The 14,046-nt window shown below is 41.9% G+C and overlaps 1 pseudogene; it reads right to left on the bottom strand.

Moving 5' to 3' along the window:
* Positions 1-1,179: 1,179 nt before the first annotated feature.
* On the bottom strand, positions 1,180-13,770 carry LOC147418307 (polyphenol oxidase, chloroplastic-like; annotated as a pseudogene).
* Positions 13,771-14,046: the final 276 nt, after the last annotated feature.

Below are 14,046 nucleotides of genomic sequence, written 5' to 3'. Positions count from 1 at the left end.
CCTAAATATGCTCATAATATGTGCAAAGTGCTCCAAGGCAAGATGAGATGTGGCACCTCACACTCCAGGGCATGATCCGACGTCTAACTCAACCACCATAAGACCTACAAATGAGGCACTTGAAAGAGAACCAAACTGAAGGGCTCCTCTATGCATGATTTGATGTCTTGCCATAGTAAATATGCATACACAAATACACATGTATGCACATAAATATTGTGTGGCATGTTGAAGTTTTCTAGAACATGAGTGCTAGGCACTACCGCCTTGACTCAATTCTCAAGCACTCAATGATAGTCAGAATGATGCGAGTCAAACTTAAGGGATTTTTGTATCTCCTAATGGTTTTCCCATGTCATATTCTTGAAGACAGAGTGTTGTACCATAAGCTTTTTTGTACTCATGACCTTTTCCTATGTCACATGGCTTGTGATCATCCCTTGCCAACATGCTAGACACCTAGTTGAACCTTCAATTTGTTGTTCAAAAGAAAATGTAGCCAACCAAAATATGTAAGCCCAGTACATCATGACATTGCAAAGTGAGGCTGCAAATTCTTGAAGAGTTTAATAAGCAACAAAGTCTCTAAAAGTATTAAGGCGTGAATTGATAAAGTCTAGGAAATTGTATACTTCTAAAATAACTTGGAAACGTAAAGCATGCTTAGCAGCCATTACACCTTAAAGTGGCTTTTAAGTGGATCCTCATACATCTTTTGAATGAATGTATTTGCATTATTTAAGAACTCCTCTATGTAACCACATTCCTATTACTAAGCATCCAACTCCTTTAGCATCTCCCCTGAAGTTGGACTTCCTTACACTCCTCCTCTCCCCCATCTTCATCCCCATATGTTGCACAGTCAGAAATGACCCATCATACTTTGGCACATCACACCCTACCTTGTCATCATCATCATCATCATCATATTCTACCAAGTTCACGTACAAATCAAACTGGATCTTCTCATCCGATGCTTCCAGCACTAGTATCTCCTCGTCGAAGTCATCCACCCACATCTTCCTTGACCTCTTCACTAATGCTCTTGTTGTCTTGTCAATCGTATGTGATGCCCTCTCCTTGAATTCCTTAAAACCTACCTTGAACTTCATATATTTCTCTTTGAGCATTTCTTGTAGGTGGCCCTCTCCTTGAATTCCTTCAAACCTACCTTGAACTTCATATACTTTTTTCTCGTAGACGGCCCACCATCGCTGGAGGTGGACCTCCACCAGGCCCAAAATTCAACGTCGAGTCACTGCTTAGATTGCTCCTTGGTGCCGCAATGAGCCATTTATTTAGCACATCTTGGTACTTGTATGCCAATTTGTTGGTATCTAGAGCATCCCTAAATTTGACCCTCACCTGCTTGGCATTCTCATCATTAAAGAGAAATGTTGCATTCAAGTTATCAAAGTGTGTCGGATATTTTCTTCTTTTTCCCAAACTCTTGTATATCTCCCATATGTGGTCGTTGTCTAAACAGTGGGCGTGGAAGATAGGGTCGTGTCCCGCAGAGTAAAGAGTGTCCATGTCCTCATCATTTGGGTTAGCAAGATTTCCAATTCATACATGGACTATCAGGAGGATTTTCAATGGTGCCTGCTCCCGGTTTGGATCACCACCTTGACGATAAGCTTGGCTAAGGAACAAAGAAGGAGTCTTTGTGTTGGTGGCCATTTGTTGATACATGAGGGAGTTTTTCACCGCAAGTGGGCAGTTGTTGGGTAACTTAGTGAACTTGTAGTTGGGATCCACCACATTATATAGAGGTTTTATGCAAGGGATTGCAATTGGCATCATAGAGAGGGATTTTTCTAGCATTATAGATGGGTGGAAGAGTATACGTTGATGTAGAATCCCAATTCCAAAAAGGCAAGGCAAATGTGCCATTATCATCATAATTTGCATCACATAAGGCACAATGGATGTTTGCTTGCTGCAAATACTCGCAAGGATCAATGGTAAGAAGTTGACGAAACTGAAGCTTGTATACTTAGTTATACTTTGCAATGTAAGAAGCGGGGACTTGGTGGGCACAGAGGCGAGGCTGCATGGGTAGGTTTGTGGGGAGCTTGAAGTTAGTGATGGTGGTGGAAACACAAAGGTAGCAATTGATAGATGCAACACCATTGCTAGGGTTCATAGGTATCGTACACTGCCAAGAGCTGAATGTGCAAGCAAAAAAAATGGAAATCTTGCCATGCCAAGTGAGCTCGATCCAAGCAGGAGCTGCCACCAATCAAGCACGACATTAGCCTTGTTGTTGATGTCGCCATCATTTTCATGGAGTGCTGGAGTGACAAGAGATGAGGTCCCGGAACACATCAAGGTGGACAATGTTGATTGTAGCTTGCAGCTAAGTGAAAGGCCGTCAGGGGAGCTGATGTAGATAAGAGAGACGTGGCTGCAAATGAAAGTTGATGAGGGCTTGGGAGTTGATTTAGCAAAGAGAGACGGGGTGTTGTCCCTGATGAGGTTAGTACGTAGGCATCACATGCCGGAGGTGACATTTACCCTCTCTCTCTCTCTCTCTCTCTCTCTCTCTCTCCAATCTGGAATGTAATGAAAATGGCCTATGAACTTTGAAAGTAGTGGAATTAGGAAATTAGGTGAAGCACTTTTAAGAGATTACTTTGTGAGCATAGCGGTGAACTTAATTGATGGTAGCAACATAAACATGGTACTTAGTTAACTTGGCATGAACAATACTTTTGCAAGAGAGAGAGTTTAAAGAACATGACAATAGTTGAGGACCGAATTCATATGGAGCCGGTCCCCCCTCCAATAGGCATCTGTATTATAGTTTCTCCCATCAAGAGAGACTTGGTACAATACAATCTTTGTGTTCCTTGTGACCTAGGTGATGCAATGAAGATGGAAATCTTCATGCATCACAAGCATAACATAAACTTTGTAGAAAGCATTAACTATTCCAAGCCTCAGTCCCAAGGCCTCAAACACCTTCGAAGGTGGAGAGAGCTAGCGGGGAATGAGGACAGGGAAGAGGAAGAAGAAACATTCAAAGAAATAATTCATCACTTATCATCACTCTTCTTGCTAGCATATATAATAGCATAGTAATGAAGATGGAGAAGATGGCAAGCTTACGCACTGAAGCATGGCTCTTGGTTGGATTTGCATTCCATAGCCAAGAGTGTTGGTGTAGGCTCTCACTTCTCACAAGCTTGGAGAAGGAGGTGGAGTTCCTCAACTTTCACCAAGTGAGAATGGCTCTACTAGCACAACCCTTGCTTGCTTGGGGCGAGTTGCAACTTTTCCACATGCTGTAAGCTCATTGGACCCCTCTCCCCCTAGCCAATCACATGCAGCATGCAGTCAAGTACATGGGTAGTCTTTTGACAAGTGTCCTCCTTACTCCTTAGAGAGAGAGAGAGAGAGAGAGAGAGAGAGCTTGAAAATATCTAGATATTTGTTGGATGGAACTAGAAGCTCATTGGACCCCTCTTTAGCCCAACCAATCGCATTCAAACACACCATGTGGTTAAGCTTAGTGAGAGTCTGACATGTGTCCCATGTGCCCTTTTAGAAAAGGGATGCCCTTTGGGTGAGTGGAAGGTTGGGTCAAAGATTCCCCTAAATTTGGTACTTTCATGCATAGGAAGCTTCTCAAGCAACTTCCTCATTAAGTTTGTAGGGCCTCTTTTTGACTCAAGCACCTTACCCCCCATGCATAGGAAGCTTCTCAAGCACCTTCCTCATTAAGTATGACACGGACCTCAAGTACCTTAGTCATCAAGCATGACAAGCACCTTAGGTGGAGTTCCCACCTCAAGCTCATTGCCTAAGGTCAAAGGAAAGTTTAGGTCGGGTTCCCACCTCAAGCTCAGCCCTAGCTTGCCTAAGGTCAAAGGTAAGTTTAGGTCGGGTTCCTACAGTCCTAGCTTGCCTAAGGTCAAAGGAATTTTAACACTAACCATTGGAGGTCTTTAATGAAGCTAACCCTAAGGTCTTTTAAGCTCCATTAGTTAACCTTGCTCTTTGATAGACCATCTCTCATTTGGGCCCCTTTACCATTGGCCCCGTGTTGAGATAGATCCGTAAGCACATGTCTCTATTCTAACCCTTGTTCTCGTTTATTATCCCACATTAAATGGTCAGTTTAATATGAGAAAATCATTTGGGTTGGTTAGATATTAGATTTAATGACATTACCTCTCTCTTGAAATCATAGTCGTCCTCGACTATGAGGTAAAAGAGATAAAGCCATAGTCATTAGTCAATTTGTCTTAGCGGGTAGAGGATCCCCTCTTTACCCTACGACATCATTCCAAGATGGATGACTAATCCATTTGGTGCTTGGGAGACATAGCTACCGCAAGCATGTCTGCTCTTTAGTCCATTTCATCCTCCCAAGTAGAGTGACAAATTCTACATGGTGTTTGAGAGACGTCGTCATCCCAAACATGATTCTTAGTATGCATACTACTTGAATTTGTGCACAATAAAGAGAGAATTAGTCTTATAAGACAAAAACATTGATCATTTAAAAGAAACATGTACATTGGCTTACTCTAATGTAGCATTGTAAGCGTTGACAAGGTTCATACTATCCTTAAGCTGGATTCCTTGTATCCATCTAGCATCTTCAAAAGGATAATTTTTGAACTTAATAAGATACCGTTGGATAATCTTACCATGTCGTAGTACCTTGTCTTCGTGCCGAAGGATAGCTTTGGGTTGTAGTACCTCTTCTTGATCTTCGATTTCGGGAGGGTCTTCAATAATTGGTTCATTTGGAGGCTCTCCTTTGTAGGGCTTGAGTAGGCTCACATGAAAAGCATTGTGTATGAGCCAATGGTTAGGCAACTTGAGTTGATAAGCCACATCATTGATTGGCTTCAAAATTTGTAAAGGACCATAGTATCTTTTTGCTAGTTTAGCATAGTACTTTTGATGGCCCGTAGGATTTTTGCCCGTCGTTTGCCTCAATCGAGCCTTAGGAAACTTAAGTAAGACCCAATCATTTTCTTTGAATGTTAAGGCCCTTTTGTGCTTGTCAGCAGCAGCTTTTTGCCTTAGTTGGGAGATGGATATAACCTCTTTAATCTTTTGAAAAGATGTTTGCAAGTCATGGCTATACTCATCGACAGCGAAGATCTTCCCATGTACTTTAAGTAGCAAGGGACTTTTAGGTCTTCCCTCTATGATTTCAAAAGGCGTTTTTCCCATAGAAGTATGGATAGTATTATTATACGCATACTCTACAAGAGGTAAGTATTTTTTCCATTGTGAACGTTGATCTACTTCTGTAACATAGGTCTTTAGTAGATCAAGAATCGTAAGATTGGCTATCTCACTTTGTCCATCCCTTTGGGGGTGATAGGCCAAAGAGAAATTCAATCTTGTACCTAGATTTTTGAAGAGACCTTTCCATAAATTACTGGTCATTCTAGGATCTCTGACATGATGGATGTTGGCAATCCATGGTGTTTGAAAATCTGGGATATGAAGAGAGTTGCCATTTGGTGTGCCTTAATAGTCTTCTTGACAGGGATAAAGTGTGCTTGCTTGCTAAACCTGTTGACTATTGTCCATATTCCCGTAATCCCATGGATAGACTTTGGGTCATCCAAAGATAAAATCCATGGATATACTCTCCCATGGTGAATTAGGAATTGGCAAAGGCTGAAGTAATCCAGGTTGCTTCCCTCTATTGTACTTGGTCTTTTGGCATACCACACATTTTGAAACATATTCTTGTATGTCCACTTTCATGGTAGGCCAATAAAAGTACATCTCTACTCCTCGAAGAGTAGGTTGAAAGCCTCTATGCCCCGCATAGGGAGGAGCATGGGATTCATACATGACTTTCTCATGAAGGGAGTGGGTAACACATAGCCTATTGCCATGGAGAAGGATAACCATCCTGCAAGGTGAATGGTTTCTCTTTCTTCCCCAAAGCAAGAGCTGACATTATGTCTTTAAAGTCAGGGTCAGTAGCATACTTATAGATCATAGAAGATAGATCATTGTGAGTTGCTATTGACACAACATTAACTTTTGGTCGTCGTGAAAGTGCATCAGCCACTTGATTATGCTTACCAGCAATGTGAGCAATATGGAAATTAAATCGCGAAAAAAAATTTCCCACCTCATTTGTTTGTCGGAAAGCTTTGTTTGCGTCATGAAGTACTTGAGACTTTGATGGTCTGTTCGTAAAATGAATGGAGTCCCCAATAGATAGTGCTTCCATGTGTCTAGGGCATGTAGAACAGCTAATAGCTCTTTCTCATAAATGCCTAAGACCCATTCATCCGTGTTGAGCCTTCGGCTCTCATATGCTATGGCATGCCCTTCTTGAAGCAAGAGTGCTCCAAGGCAATCACCACAAGCATCACATTGGACCTCAAATGGCTTTGAGAGGTTCAGAAGCATAAGGACTGGTTGAGAGGTAAGCTTCTCTTTGAGCTTGTCAAAAGCACTTTGCTCCTTAGTAGTCCATGAATACTTAACGTTTTTCTTTGTTAAGTCATGTAATGGTCCTGCTATTTGAGAGAATTTTTCTATGAAGCATCTATAGTATGCACACATACCAATAAAGCTTCTTAGCTCATGTAGATTCCTTGGATTAGGCCATGCTTTTATTACCTCCAACTTTGATGGATCCATACGGATACTATTTTGAGAGATAATATGACCTAAGTATTGAATTGAAGGAAAAATTCGCTTTTCTTTTGATTGAGAAAAAGCTTATTCTCCCTTAATTCTTGAAAAATCACTTGGAGATGTTGCTTGTGTTCCTCCAAGGAATTGGAGTAGATGATGATATCATCAAAGAACACATCTAGTGAATTTGTGGTAGGGTCTAAAAATTTTCTCCATCAATCGATTGAATGTAGCTGGTGCATTAGTCAAGCCAAAAGGCATGACTAGATATTCATAAAGGCCAAACGTTGTATGAAATGCGGTCTTCAGGATGTCTTCATTCACTATCCTTATTTGATGGTAGCCACTTTTAAGGTCAATCCTATTGAAGTAGGTAGAGCCTTGTAGCTTATCAAACAGATCTTCTACCCAAGGTACGGGAAATCTGTTTTTGATAGTGATATGGTTTAGTGTGCGATAGTCCACACACATGCGGTATGTACCATCTTTCTTTTGCACTAAAAGGACTGGAGAACAAAAGGGAGAGGAGTTAGGTCTCACCATCCCTTTGTCTATCAATTCTTGTACTTGCCTCATGATCTCCTCTTGTTGACTTGTGAAACTCGATAGGGAGGTTTGTTAGGCGGTGAGCTTCCTGATAGGAGCTCAATTCGATGGTCATCATCCCCTCGTTTTGGAGGTAAGTCCATAGGGATGTCATTGATGAACACATCTTGGAAAAAATTTAGAAAGTTAGACAAGTCTAACTCTTCTTGATTCCTACCATTCACCTTTGATGAATCATTAGGACCTTTTAGGGATTCTTTGACAAAAAATCATGTACGCAGAAACTGAGCTTTTTATTGATTTTTTAAGGGCGAGAGGATTTACAAGTGGTATAGTACAACCAGACTCATTAGCATCTATATACATATTCTTTCCCTTGTAGGTGAAGTAGATTCTCCTTTCAGGGAACTTCATGTTGGCAGCCATGCGGTTGAACCATGGTACCCCTAGGATAGCATCCTCATGTTGGAGAGGAGAGATAAAGAAGTCTTCTTTGTGTCATGAAGCCTCAAATTCCTAATCAAGGGAGTAACGAAGGCTTGTTGTCCCTTGAAAGCGGCATCGACAGTTACAACATCTCCCATTCCAAGCATAGGAGAGAGGTGATCCTTTACAATGAGCATCCTTTTTAGGAGCTTCGATAGTGGAAGCTCTAGGAGTCTCATTGCGAGCATTTCTTTTGGGGCAAGAACAATAACCATGTCCTTGCTCCCCACACTTAAAACATTTGTGATCCTTGCGAAAAGTTTCAAGCTCTTCAGGAGAGAGTTTATTCTTACCTTTGTAACCTCCTTTCTCCTTGGACCGATTGTTGTTGTTGTTGTTGGAATGGCCTTGGGAAAATTTTTGGGCTTTATTTTCCACGGGCTTGACATTTCATCTAACCCCTTGTTGGAAATTGATGTGTGAAGCAACCATGGTATGGTGGATTACTTCGCTGGTAGAACCAGGCCGGTTAGAGTTGACATACTCAGCCATCTCTTCAGGTAATCCTGCATAGAATTATTGCTTTTGCTCAGCAAAGTCTATCTTTTGAAAGACAGTAGCCTTGACATGTATATCCCAAAACTTGTCCACATATTTGTGGATAGACTCATGAGAGAGAAGCCTCAAACTCCACCATTTGGTGAGCACTTTGTCCTTTGCATTACTTGAAAGGAATTGCTTCATGATTGAAACTCGTAGAGTTTTCCATGTATTTGGGGCTTCGCCATTGCCACGAGGGCTAGCCCACCATTGACGAGCCGATTTTTGGAAGTGCATAGCTACATGGCGTAGCTTAGAGGACTCCGTGAAGCCCTTGTCTCCAAAGGCCGCATCAAATTGTTGGATGAAGGCCAATACTTTGTCGGTAGCACCAAAGGTGCCATCATAGGTGAGAAAAGATATACTCTTTCCTCCCTCTTTGAACTTCTTGAGCTTTTGTGACCTTCGCCATGCAGGGTAAGATTTACGATGTCCTCCCCTCTTATATTCTCTAGGAGAATAGCCATAGCTTTCATCGGTAGAGGAGGAAGGTGAAGAAGAAGGAGAAGAGGGTGACCTCTTTCTTGCCCTTTTCTTCCTTGGTTTCCTCTCTTCCCTTTTCTTCCTTCTGTATTTCTTGATCGTTGGATTCCTCCTCTCGTATGGGAGAGAGTCTTCTTTTGGGAGTCTCATCAAGAGGCCTCGTAAGCTCTCTCTCCTCTTGGAGAGGAAGGGAAATCCCATAAGCATGAAGTTGTTGAGTAACTTCGGCTTGCAAAGTGGGGTTGCCCATAGCTTGTTGCAACCTAGTGACAAGATAATTAACAAACATGGGAGCATCATCATTGGCACCTTCATGTGCAAAATCAAAGTTATCAATGTTCATTCTACTCTCTTGGTTATTGTCAGCCATGCTAATTAAACTTATGTGTTTACTTAGTGTATGCTTTGGCAATTCAAAACCTTAGTTGCTTCTCCTCTTAGCCTTTGAAAATAGGCACTTAAGTATCTACACCCACGGCTCGAATTGGTAAATTATACAGAGTAGTGGAGTGAGTCTAACATAGCAAAGTTGCCGAGGGATATCTCCTTTCGGACTTCTTATGGCTCAATAATGGTAAAGCCGTAGGCAAGTCTAAAAAGAATCCATTATTAAGACCAAAGCTCTCGAGGTGTGCACCATATCCCACACAGTGGGCTCAGCAAAACCGATAATAGATCCCATACCCACTTACCCTAATATAATTAACAAAAACAACCATTAATAGGCTACGTAAGGACCTCTCTTCTTAAGCAAGAAAAGATAAACCAAATGCTCTGATACCAATGTAATGAAAATGGCCTATGAACTTTGAAAGTAGTGTAATTAGGAAATTAGGTGAAGCACTTTTAAGAGATTACTTTGTGAGCATAGCGGTGAACTTAATTGATGGTAGCAACATAAACATGGTACTTAGTTAACTTGGCATGAACAATACTTTTGCAAAAGAGAGAGTTTAGAGAACATGACAATAGTTAAGGACCGAATTCATATGGAGCCGGTCCCCCCTCCAATAGGTATCTGTATTATAGTTTCTCCCATCAAGAGAGACTTGGTACAATACAATCTTTGTGTTCCTTGTGACCTAAGTGATGCAATGAAGATGGAAAGCTTCATGCATCACAAGCATAACATAAACTTTGTAGAAAGCGTTAACTATCCCAAGCCTCAGTCCCAAGGCCTCAAACACCTTCGAAGGTGGAAAGAGCTAGTGGGGAATGAGGATAGGGAAGAGGAAGAAGAAACATTCCATAGGAGAAAGAAATAATTCATCACTTATCATCACTCTTCTTGCTAGCATATATAATAGCATAGTAATGAAGATGGAGAAGATGGCAAGCTTAATCATTGAAGCATGGCTCTTGGTTGGATTTGCATTCCATAGCCAAGAGTGTTGGTGTAGGCTCTCACTTCTCACAAGCTTGGAGAAGGAGGTGGAGTTCCTCAACTTTCACCAAGTGAGAATGGATCTACAAAATGAGTGTGAGTGTGGTGTATATCCCCCTAGAACCCCCCTTGCTTGCTTGGGGTGAGTTACAACTTTTCCACATGCTGTAAGCTCATTGGACCCCTCTCCCCCTAGCCAATCACATGCAGCATGCAATCAAGTACATGGGTAGTCTTTTGACAAGTGTCCTCCTTACCCCTTAGAGAGAGAGAGAGATAGATAGAGAGAGAGAGAGAGATCTTGAAAATATCTAGATATCTGTTGGATGGAACTAGAATCTCACTGGACCCCTCTTTAGCCCAACCAATCGCATTCAAACACACCATGTGGTTAAGCTTAGTGAGGGTCTAACATGTGTCCCATGTGCCCTTTTAGAAAAGGGGTGCCCTTTGGGTGAGTGGAAGGTTAGGTCAAAGATTCCCCTAACTTTGGGACTTTCATGCATAGGAAGCTTCTCAAGCAACTTCCTCATTAAGTATGTAGGGTCTCTTTTTGACTCAAGCACCTTACCCCCATGCATAGGAAGCTTCTCAAACAACTTCCTCATTAAGTTTGTAGGGTCTCTTTTTGACTCAAGCACCTTACCCCCCATGCATAGGAAGCTTCTCAAGCACCTTCCTCATTAAGTATGACAAGTATGTAATGGAAATGGCCTATGAATTTAGAGAATAGCGGAATTAAGAGAATTAGAGTGAGCAACTTTGAGAGCATAGAGGGTGAACTTAATTGGTAGTAGCAACTTTATCATAACACTTAATTAACTAGGCATGAGCAATACTTTTGCAAGAGAGAGCGAGAGTTTAGATAATATGATAACAGTTGAGAACCGGATTTATGTGGAGCCGGTCCCCCCTCCAAAAGGCATTTGTATTATAGATTCTCTCATTAAGAGAGACTTGGTACAATACAATCTTTGTGTTCCTTGAGACCTCTTTGGCAGTATGGAGATGGAAGCTTCATACACCAAGCTTTTGCATAATATCAACAATCAATCTTAGCTTGATAAACTTCAAGAACTTGTGAACATCATTAGTCTTTGTGTTCCCTAAATCATTTGAGTGCATGAAGATGTATACTTTTATGCATCAACTTGTGCCTAAAGCATCAATTAATCTACCTTGCAATACAATTAATCTACTTGCATTAAGTAACTAATCTACTTGCAATAAACCATTATCCTTCTTGCAATAAGCATAACATGCACTTTGTAGAAAGCATTAACTATCCCAAGCCTCAGTCCCAAGACCTCGAACACCTTCGAAGGTGGAGAGAGCTAGCAGGGAATGAGGGTAGGGAAGAGGAAGAAGAAGTATTCCATAGGAGAAAGAAATAATTCCTCACTTATCATCACTCTTCTTGCTTAGCATACATAATAGCATAGTAATGAAGATGGAAAGCTTAAGCATTGAAGCATAGCTCTTGTTTGGATTTGCACTCCATAGCCAAGAGTGTTGGTGTAGGCTCTCAACCTCTACTTGCTTGGAGAAGGAGAGGGAGCTCTTGCACTTTGCATATCACACAATGAGAGTGTTTCTGAGTGTGTGTGGGTGAGTATACCCCCTAGCTTTCTTGGGTCGACCCCCCCTTGTAGCTCATACTTGAAGCTCATTGGACCCCTCCAGGCCTAGCCAATCATAAGCAGGAGGCATTACAAGCAGCAAGGGTAGCCTTGAGACAAGTGTCCCCCTTTCCCCTTTGAGAGATAGGGCTAGATAAATGCTAAATAAATTAATTAAATCTCCTAAATTATCATTGGACCCCTTGGATGACCAACCAATGGGCTTCAGGCACACCATGAGGGAAACATGATGAGGAACTTGACAAGTGTCCCTTTTGCTTTCTTTGTGCCATGCATGCCTTGTGTGAGTGTGTGGGTGTTCTCTCTCATCCCCCTCATGTAGGGCTCGCCCCCTCCTTGTAGGGATTGAATATTTGACTTTTTGACACCTTCAACCCCTCATGCATAGGCCCAGCTCCCACCACAAGCTTGGTCCTTAAGCACTTTAAGCTTGGGTTGGGTTCTCACCTCAAGTATAGCCCTAGCATCTCAAGCATGTCAAGCACCTCAAGCATCTCAATCATCAAGAACCTCAAGCATCTCAAGCACCTCAATCATCAAGCACCTCAAGCACCTTAGTCATCAAGCAGGACAAGCACCTCGAGCTGGGTCGGGTTCCCGCCTCAAGCTCAGCCCTAGCTTACCTAAGGTCAAAGGACTTTTACACACATTATTGGAGGTCTTCAATGAAGCTAACCCTAAGGTCTTATGCTCCATTTTTTAGCCTTGCTCTTTGATAGACCATCTCTCATTTGGGCCCCTTTACCATTGGCCCCGTGTTAAGATAGATCTATAAGCACATGTCTATATCTTAACACTTGTTCCCATTTATTCTCCCACATTAAGTGATCAATTTAATATGAGAAAATCATTTGGGTTGGTTAGATATTAGATATTAGATTTTATGACAAGTACCTCAAGTACCTTAGTCATCAAACATGACAACCACCTCAGCTAGAGTTCCCACTTCAAGCTCAGCCCTAGCTTGCCTAAGGTCAAAGGCAAGTTTAGGTCGGGTTCCCACCTCAAGCTCAGCCCTAGCTTGCCTAAGGTCAAAGGTAAGTTTAGGTCGGGTTCCTACCTCAAGCTCAGCCCAAGCTTGCCTAAGGTCAAAGGAATTTTAACACTAACCATTGGAGGTCTTTAATGAAGCTAACCCTAAGGTCTTTTAAGCTCCATTAGTTAACCTTGCTCTTTGACAAACCATCTCTCATTTGGCCCCCTTTACCATTGGCCCCGTGTTGAGATAGACCCGTAAGCACATGTCTATATTCTAACCCTTGTTCTCGTTTATTATCCCACATTAAATGATCAGTTTAATATGAGAAAATCATTTGGTTGGTTAGATATTAGATTTAATTACATGGAATGCCCCAGTTCATTGTCGTCGAAGACCAAGTAGAGATGGTGAGCAAGAAAGACCCCTTTCGAGGGTAGGGTAAGGGAGCCAGTTTAGAGACAAAAAAATTTGACTCCCAGGTTAGACACATATCCACCCCCAATTTAGACGCAAGAAATTTGGAATACTCCTAGAGTCTTGCTTATGTGTCATGTTGTGATTTGCTAAAAATTGTACCACTACTGGGCCTTGATTGCCTCTAATGCTTGAAAAAGCCTCAAAAGCTGAATTTTTTCAAATGGAGCATTCAAACAAAATCTTAAAAATATTGATTTTGGTATCATTTGATTTGCCTTTTCATGAGGAGTCTTGTGCATGCATAAATATTAAAAATGATGAGATTTGCAAAATCCCTCCCAAAAATATCACGTTTTCACAAAACGCCTCTAAACTGGCTCCCTTACCCTATATGATTGTAGATTTGTAGCAACACCCTTGAGGAAATGAGTGAGTGCAGGCTCAGCTTGAGAAACAAATGGCATCGGGATTTGGTCTTTGTTTGAGTGTAGGTGAGGCAAGGTAGTGAGACGTAGCCCCTCCCGTCTGCAAGAAACTAAATGGTAGCCTCTGCCACCCTCAACGTGTACTTCATAAGTTTGTGTGCAATGGTGAAAGCCATTGAAGGGTGATGTATGACTGTAAAGTGTGAAATCAAGAGCTTCAAACTTGTGGCTAATGTCCATGGCATTTGGTCTCCTTTTCTCCCTCTCGCTAGTGCCAGGGATGATTGGAATGAAGGAGGTGCTGACACGTGGGAGGGGGAGAACGTCGAAATCCCTCCCCCTATTATCTAGAGCTTATTTAACAACCTAGAAAGCAATCTTGTTTTCTAGCAATACCCTAGCATTGTTTGCTTCTCTATCGGCTCTCATGGATGCACATGAGCTAGGAGGGCTCCTAAAGGCGATCCATACAGGAACATGACAATCTGCTTATGTTGGGAAGAGGGAAGAATTGGT

Source organism: Adiantum capillus-veneris, chromosome 30 (genome assembly GCF_014529385.1).
Source record: "Adiantum capillus-veneris isolate H3 chromosome 30, ASM1452938v2, whole genome shotgun sequence".
Taxonomy (NCBI): Eukaryota; Viridiplantae; Streptophyta; class Polypodiopsida; order Polypodiales; family Pteridaceae; genus Adiantum; species Adiantum capillus-veneris.
Note: the sequence above shows the minus strand (reverse complement) of the source record. Positions and strands in the feature narration are given on the sequence as shown.